The sequence below is a fragment of the Amblyomma americanum genome, chromosome 1, assembly GCF_052857255.1.
Source record: "Amblyomma americanum isolate KBUSLIRL-KWMA chromosome 1, ASM5285725v1, whole genome shotgun sequence".
Lineage (NCBI taxonomy): Eukaryota > Metazoa > Arthropoda > Arachnida > Ixodida > Ixodidae > Amblyomma > Amblyomma americanum.
In genome coordinates, this window is record NC_135497.1 from 54,402,714 (window position 1) to 54,411,978 (window position 9,265).

The following is a 9,265-nucleotide window of genomic DNA, read 5'->3' on the forward strand; positions in this document are numbered from 1 at the left end:
GGACGCGGTCACGCAGTTAATGCAGCGTCCTTGCTGCGTTGTGTTTTGCGGGTGCCGCGCTGTGTGAGGCAAACTGTCCAAGAGACGCCGGATAACTACGCTAGGAACGCGGTATGTGCTGCTGTCGCATGACAACAGCGATTTCAGCAGCAGCTCAGACGAGTACGACAGTGCGATCCACTAGGCGATGTCTGAAAAATGAGCGTCCCGCGGGACGGAGATTCGGTATAGCGATCGATACAGGCTACGCGGGGACCGCGATGCAGACTGTGTGCGACCACGTGCTGCTATACTGTTGACACCCAGCCGCCAGCAGCGATGCCGCGTCGTGGTTCCGGAAGTTACGTCCTCCTTCTGCTTCCTGCGCTTTCGCAGTAAAAACTCGCTGACCATTCGGCTTGACCAAACTCGCTAGGCTCTCAGAGCAAGAACGGCTCCCACTCTGCCAAATCCTAACCGGATCACGGGAGCGACCAGTCGAAGACACCGTTACTATTAACTAGAGGGAAAGCTGGCACCCCGCATATTGGAGTTTGCCTGGAGCTTCCTCGAGACCACCTGTACCACCATGGGCGCTCTGAACATCATGGGGCGGAGAGCTACCGACTGCAGAACTACAACTTTTGGCCAAAAATAATGAAAAGACAAACGTTGTTCGATAATCAAGAATGTCCTATCATTCAATATCCTCTCTACAAATCGCAGCAAACGAGCAGAATAGCATGTAAATGTAAATTTTGCTCAAAATAAGCGATGGCTTGTTATTGGCCAAGCATTGCAGACCTCAAAAGCCAATATTTCGTGCTTAACAGGCGCATTTTTAAAAAGATATATGTTCTGTTTCATCCTTTTTTGGGGCTTTGAGCAACAACTTTTCTTTTTTTTTTACTGACAAAACATATTTTTCAGGGTCTCGGTGTGCAGCAAATGCTTAAAAAGTCTGACCTGACTTCGACATAATACTGAAAGAGGATCATCAGTTTCGATTTCGAAATCTGAAAGCGTGCTCTGCACGCCGCTCTATCATGCCGTTAAGGTTTTTGTCTGCTGCATAATCAGTAACTTTTCGACGATTTACAACAGAAAGAACATGTTCGAAACATCCATATTGCAACAAGTGCTTGAAGTGGCTAGAAATGCCGCAAAATAAGTATTTACACTGCATGATACATGGTTGTATATTGTACTGCTGTAAATGGCAAGAAATAAATGACTACTTCGGACAAACAAAAAGGGAAAATAATTCATGAGATAGAATAAGAACAGGAGGAAGTCCGGAATGATCTGAGCTCTCAACTGTAGCCAGGTGACCCGTGGGAAAGGAGGACTGCATAGCGCTCAGTGGATGGAAGCCGGAGAAAACGCGGTAACCTGCCTGGGGAGTCGTTGGCCCGCAGGGGGCACATCCCTCATATTTAATGTACTTAAAAGTTCGCGAAGCGCGCGTTTGTTACAATCTTGCTGCGGAGCATTGCGAGGGATATTTCGACCAGGTGAAGCAGATTTTGGAAGGCCCAGCCTGCGATGTTTCTGGTCATTTTTTCCGACGAGCTTTCGCCGAACGGTACCTCCTTGAATAACGTTGACATATTTCAAATCAACCCATGCCCCTCTTCTCGATTCTTTCCGCAAGAAACACAGTTCACTAGATTCTTGTGTGATGCACACGCGCACAGTGACTTTGGGAGCAACACAGCGGGCCTGACTGACCGGATTTCTCCAAACGACAAGCACGTGCGTTGATGAAATGACAACCGGAACAATGGGCCCAGAGTATCAGACATGGCGAGCGACTTGTGAATAATAAAAAACTGCGCTTGAAGGCACAGACACGAGCGCACTTACAAGAAAAAATGGCATGCGTCGGTGCGATGAAGGCGGCGGAAATCGTTTGTTACTGCAGTTTCAAGAATTTTCGGAAAAGAGGTTTCTTGTACATCTTCGCAATTGCGTTGTTGTCTGAAGGATAGCGGCCACAGGGAAGCACTACTGCATATTATCTGCAAGAAGTTAATTAAACCGTTGCTATATGTGAAATGCATGCATGGTTTGTTAGCAACGGTTTAATTAACTTCTTGCATAATATGCAGTAGTGCTTCTCTGTGGCCGCTATCCCTATTCTCACCCGTCAGGATAGGCACACTCGCGATTTTGTGCACAATAGTTGTAGAGCAAGCATGTGTCCAGTGGCCTTTGAAGATGCGTCCGGTCTTTGAGCATGATATCGACGAACTTCTTGACATGACGTCGGGTAAAGGAGTCCACACCTGCCTTGGTGGGCAGTCAAAGTGTCTACAGTAGCATTTCCTTGGCTGGAAATGCAAGCTACAAACCGCAGAATAATTTGACGTTGTGCTTGGCTGCCAGTTCTTTCTTCGAATTGCCTTGAGCCGTCTTTCCCGGGGTTCTAAGTCAGCAGGAATTTCATGGAACGAAACGCAGGGCTTCTTAATGGTTTCGCTGACTGGACATGAAAAACGGAATGCAACAGCAATGCATTTTCGCTCGCTACTCCATCCAGCAACTGCTGTCATCGACGCGTCACTTGTCATACGGTAACACTAAACACACCACACAAGTAATTTAAGAAACAGCGCACCAGAAGGCATACTTTTTGCTGCAACGGCAGTCAAAAGAAAATTCTGTGCTGCCTGCGTGTCGTCTGCTAGGGGGTCATCCGGCAGCGCCGCCATACCGCAAACGCGCGCTCTACGGCGGGCAGAAAACCACTGATCTCCACTAGGGGGCTGGATGCCGCATCGGGTGCCCGAAAGTGAAGCCACCAGAAGTTCGGCAGCATGTCCCGGAAGTCAGCCTTTGGCAGTGCATGAAATCAAACCTCGGCACGGTTTTTCTGTTTTAGTTTTCGTTTTCCACTTAGCACCTTGTCTTTTCGACGTTCTCGTCTTTTTTCATGACAATGCCTACCTGTTGCGCCGGCAACTGCATGAGGAGGGCAGCAAAGTCCTCGGGAAAGACGTATCAAAAATCAGGATCCATTGACGACACTAGCAGACGACAGATCGTTGCTACACACAGTACGTACGGAGCCTCGTGTGGTCAGCTTTGTGTTGTGCTTGCGTCGCCAACTCTCCTCTTTGATGCGATGCACGTTGTCGCGCTCTAAGCCCAAGTTATACCATCAATGGGGTATAAATTTAAGAAGGAATAGGTGGAAACCTTCATTAGGCAGCCGACTTTGCAGTGACCATTTTACCGAATAATGTTTAGACTGAACCGGATTGGGGGCGAGGCCACAATCTGGTGGGGTGCCGTCGGTGTTCAGATGCTACACATTAGCGCGTCCAAAAGGTATATGGTACTATTTTTCGACGGAGATAGTGCATCAAGTACTGTTTCATACTGTAGCAAATTATGCCTGAATGGGATGTTAATCGTGATGCTTGGTGCAGTTGACTTCCAACAGCGCTTGTCACATGCGCTGCAGCTTTCATCTTTCTCGTCAGTCGTTTCTCTGGCGCTGTGTAGATGAAACATGGCTGTGCTATTGAGTTAGATTAAAAGCACGTCTGGAAGGTAAATGACACCCTAAAGCGATAAACATCAGCTGCCGTCGATGAGAAGAGACATCGTCCGCCACCAACCCGAAACTGAGACAGCGGCAGTTCGAGTGTCAGGATTTCCGCGCCATTGCCTTTTCTTTGCTACACGAAAATTTGTTTTTAAGATGGCCTAGACTGATCGTCATTCCGCTACTTACCGTAATTACGCTCGTAAGACAAGAACCAGATCATAAAATAGTGTTTAATGCACACACCGCTTTGCCGCGGCATGGTGAGACCTGCGCGCCTGTTTTGTTCGGTTTCTCTGAAATTACAGGGTTCCCCAAGCAATGCATACATTTCTCTTGTTGAGCTTGCTTATTCCTTTAATATAACAGTAGACGGTACACGAAAGCAAAGAGAAAAACTGAGAACGGAAGGGCGAAAGACACGACTTTTTGCATTGAAATACACAGCAAACACCGAACTTCCGGGACATGCCTCCGAACTTCCGGTGGCCTCCCTTGCGCCCACTTCGGAAAGCGTGAATGCGGCATTCAGCCACCTAGTAGAGATCACTGAGAAAAACCCCTGATACTTCAGGCATGTTCTTCAGGAGGCATTGCTCACGCATCCATGCGCGCAAACAGAATATTCACCGCTAGGATTTGAAGAAATGTCATATTCGCAACGTTCATTACAAGGTTTCCAAATAATAAGAGAGGACTAATGCAGAGAGAGGCAGTGAGAGGAGAGAAATCATTTGTGAAAAGCAGACGATGATGATGATTATGACAAACAAACAGGTCAACCAAGCGCCCTCAACGGCCAAAAAGTTAACGAAAGTTGGCCCACGCAATCCCATAGGACCCCGCCAAGTGTGCAGGTCTCTAGTTCAGTAGGTCTAGTAGGTCTTGTTTGTCATGATCATCATCGTCTGCTTTTCACGAATGATTTCTCTCCTCTCACTGTCTCACTGTGCATTAGTCCTGTCTTATTATTTGGAAACCTAGTAATGAACGATGTAAATATGACATTTCTTCGAATCCTTGCGGTGAGTATTCTGTTTGCGCGCTTGCATGCGTGAGACTTTCTGGCATCTTTTCTAAGGCAACGGATGAATGATGAATACTCAAAACATAGGCAAATGACAAAACTATTACATTCTTGAAGTAAAATAACCGACACCTTCTTGCTCAACAGGTTAATTCTAGCGCCACGCCGCCCGTATTGCGCTTCCCTAGCGGGAAAAGGTATGAACTAGAAGGTGCGCGCTGGAGCAGTGCCAAGTGTGCAGGTGTCTAGTTCGGTAGGTCTTTGGCAGAAAAACCCCTGACGCTTCAGGCATGTTTTTCAGGAGGCAGGGGATGGTGGACGTCAACACCGTATCCATTTCCGTTGTATTCAGCGGTAGAGATTATGAAAGCGGCCTGGGCGGAGGTGATGACCACTGGCGAGCGGAACTGCTTCCGCAAGGCCGGCTTCGTCGACACATTGTCTGATGCTGAGCCTGATTCTCCGGAAGATGACCAACCCGGCGGCGATTTGTGGCAGCGCGTCATCGACTCCGACATGGGGTCTCGTGACGTTGTTTGGAATGATTTTATTCCTGTCGATGGCGGCGCCGAGACCACTGAACCATGCATGGATGAGGGCATCGTTTCTGAAGTGCGGGACAAGAGTGACGCGGCGGAATCGGATGAGGATGAAACTTCGGAGCCAGAATCCATAAGTGCGCCTGTAGCAATGAGCTACATAGAGAGCCTCAGACAACTTGTCTATGCCAAGGGCCTCGGCGATAGCACGCTTCTGCTTTAAATAAACTGGAAACCTCCCTCATTGGACCTGCGCTGCAGAAACAGGCGTCCATCATGGACTTTTTCGCAAAGAAAAAATTTATGTTTTGACAAGCAACTGTCTTTAAAACTGTGATCAACTTACCACTAACTTTGGGATATAACGAACGGACGCCACGTGACCCTCATGTTCGTTATGAGCGGGCTCGACTGCAGTTAAAAAGTTTGTTATTGGGTGATTCCACGAGAGTTCAAACTGTCTAACGATATATTTTTATTTTTTTACTGTTTTATATATTATGCACACATTGTTCAGTATCCCAAAAGTGAATTTCGTTTTACGAAAATGCTATTATTTCAGGAGAAAAAGTATAACATAAAATAAACGACGTCGTGGCAAAGGCAGCGTTTTCAAGCACAGCTCAATTTCGCAATGTTGCAATGACGTAAGCATCTAGATAAGAAAACCATGATGTATTTTTCGTGCTAAATGTACAGGTGAGAAAGATTATGTTGGGCTTGTTTCCGACATTTTGAGAAAGTTGTCACTTACTGGAAAAAATTTTGAAAACTACAAGTCTCAAGCGAGGCTATCTTCAAGAATTTTTTCTGCGCAGATATAAAGTACATCTTCAAATTTGCAGATTAAATAAGCATCGAGGTGCTACAAAAGAGCACCGACTTTCATTTTTATATAATACAGGGAAGTGCAAGAAGTATTGCCCTAAATCTGGCATTTTTGACTATGTAGTGTTTTTACAAATGAAAGGAAAAAAAAACAATCCAATTTTTTTGAAAACTCCTGAAACAAGCCTCTAGAAGGAGGCGAAAGAGAATACGAAAGAACATATTGCATTATTTTGTTTCTAACAATGATATCCATGCTCAAAATTGTAGCCTTTCGAACATCCGCAGGAGTGCCTTATTGAGGGTGCAAAGCAGCAAACACGCCCCCCGCTGCTCTAAATTTCCCCCAAATCCAAAGACTGAAACATTTTTCATCTAGAGAGAACATACCTAATTACTTTTTGTGGAAAAACACCGATAAATCAGGATTCGGTAGCACTGCTATCGTCGAGTGCGGGTAACAACTTGGAGTTAGGCGCTCCTGCCAATGCTCAAAAAGCTACAAGTTTTAGCTTGGATGTCATTGTTAGAAACAAAATAACGCAACATGTTCTTTATTATTCTTTTTCGCCTCCTTCGAGAGACTGGTTTCAGCAGTTATGAGAAAAATTGGAGATTTTTCTAAAGCACTATTTTATTAAAAAACGGCAGATTTAGAGCAATACTTCTTGCACTTTCCTGTATTATATGAAAATGAAAGTCAGTACACTTTTCTAGCACCTGATGCTTATCCACTGTGCAAATTTGAAGATCTTATTTATATTTTCAGACAAAAAAATCTTGAAAATTGCCTCATTTGAGACTTGTCTTTTCAATATTTTTTTTCTATTAAGAGACAACTTCTTCACAACGGCGGAAATAAGCCTGACATACTCTTCCTTACCTGTACTCTTAGCATGCAAAATATATCCATCATGGCATTCATATTCTTTATTCCTAATCAAGCAAATTCACGAAATTGAGCTCTACGTAAAAACGCTGCCTCTGCCATGACATCATTTGGTTTTTTCTCTTGAAATATCTGCATTTTCATGAAACTATATTCACTCTTGGCCTGCTGAATAATATGTGCACAATGCATAACATAATCAAGAATATTTAAAAATTGAAATATTTAGGCAATTTAGTTTGTCGTGGAATCATTGTATTAAAAATTAGTTATCCAGCTATCTACTCAAGACGATTCACCAGTTTTCTGGTTCCCGCCAACACTGGTAATACTGTGTTGAAAAAGCCGTATTTTTACCTAAAGAAACCTATCTTTTTTTTAGAATTGTAAGTCTTCCTTGAAACACCTTGGATGGGTATAAGCGCTGCTGGCATTCGTCGAAGGCAAACATGCCTTCACGTTCGTCGAGTATGTGACTACGCTGAGTTTCATCTGCTGGAGGAGAATGCGGGCGTTGTACGGCGCAGCGTCTATGACTACACGTCAGCCGAGATGGCAACAAGCGGCTGCAACTTCTCACCTTGCTCACCTTCTCCCTGCAACGCTTGTAACCGCTTTTGCAATTTCGAACAAAACACCTGCGTCCCATATCTTAGTCTAGCCAATTCCGAAGGAGGCCGCACTGCGCGTAGCAGCGCTGTTAGTAGTACGGCCCCCGAACAGACACCGACAAGAACTGCTGCTCTTTGACTTAAGGGCGCACACATACACGGCGTGCCCGCCGAATCAAACACCCGTGCCGTCTGCTTGTAGTCTGCTTTAAGCGCGCGCCGCCGGAGAGCGCGCCGGAACTGCCTGCTCGGGCGCTGCATGTTTTTTTTTTTCTCGCTGCGGCTTCTACGACGCGCCGCATGACACCGCCACTACAATTGCGACCTTATCTGGTCGCCCGCGCTCGCTCGCGCTGACGGGAGTTTCACCTCCTAAATGGTACTCCGTGGTTAAGGCGCATTTATTTCCCTCTCCCCCCTTCATAGCACCAACCACCACCGCCATTTATAGTCAGACGTGATCAGCGCGCGGGCGCGTGTCGCTCACAGTCAGTCGCGCAACGCAGGTTTCGCTGCGCCGGCCGAAGCACCCCACCCCACGCCGCGCGCCGCTTCGGAGCATGCACAGAACGACCGCCGCCTCGCGCGCCGACAGTCGAAACGCGGGCAGTTTGAATTCCGTTCGCGCCTTTTTCTGCATCGCCTCATGCGTTTCGTTCCATCCACGGCATTGCGGCTACTTTATGAAACTTGGCCAGGGTGTTATCCGCGCGACAGAGACTTGCTCTCGGATTACTAGTCCACCGCTTGCGGCGAAAGCGCAGGCGCTCGATGGAAGCGCGAAAGATGGCTCTCTGCACGGGAACAACTCACCGTGGAGAGAACGGTGGTTCGCCCTCTGTTGCCAAGCGTCCTCTTTGCTCTGGTGGTCTCTGAAATCCAGCCGTTTGGTGTCGTATACACAAGGGTGTTGTTTGATGGCTTCGATAAACCGTTCCACAACGATATCCGGCACAATTTCAATATTTGGGCAGCTCGCCCTACTCACGCCGCTCGCACTGGCATCCGCCATTTTTCTCCGCGCGATGCATTGTGGGTCTACGCGGTCGACGGCGCCGGCGCGCAATTGGAGCAGGAGCAAAATATGCGCCGGGCCCGTCGGGGCAGGCTGGCAGCCGCTGTACGTTGGCCGCTGCAGTGCGTCGAACTATAGACGGAGCTGCTTCACAAACGCAACGCAGCGTGCGTGCGCGCGCTTGCTTGCTTGCGTTACGTCGGACTATATTCGCGCCTTTTAATCGGGAAGACGACTTTGGAGAAGCCGGTCTAGAAATCTGCTTGCCGCTCATCATAATCGGCCTGCATCGCAATAAAACACCGCCCCTTGCACATTTAACGGTGAAATAGATCGATAACTTGCCTAAAACACGAAAAATTCGAGCGTGGCCAGCGGCGAGTTCACCATGGCGGGTCAACGCAACCACGGTGTTTCCCCGGCGATTTTCTCGAGCCGGTCATGCTTCATTCGCGCCATCCGACTAGTCAAACGGTCTAAATGCGTGGTAGGGTCATTGAATTTTGTTCCTAGACATCTGTCAACGGCGCGGACGCGACGCTGCGCGAACACTGACACTCGAACCGTAGAATTAGAACAGTGTCGTTGACAACTGTGCGCCGAAAAACTCTCGCCGAAAAACTCAATTGCAAACTTCACAGCTGTACATATCGGGGAAAAAAAAGCTGCCCAGTAATCATGCGAAGCCTCCATTGCAAAACCGTTCAGCCGCCGCAGTGGCTGAGTGGTTATGACGCTCGACTGCTGGCCCGAAAGACGAGGGTTCGATCTCGGTCGCGGCGGTCGATTTTCCATGGAGGCGAAATTCTAGAGGCCCGTGTGCT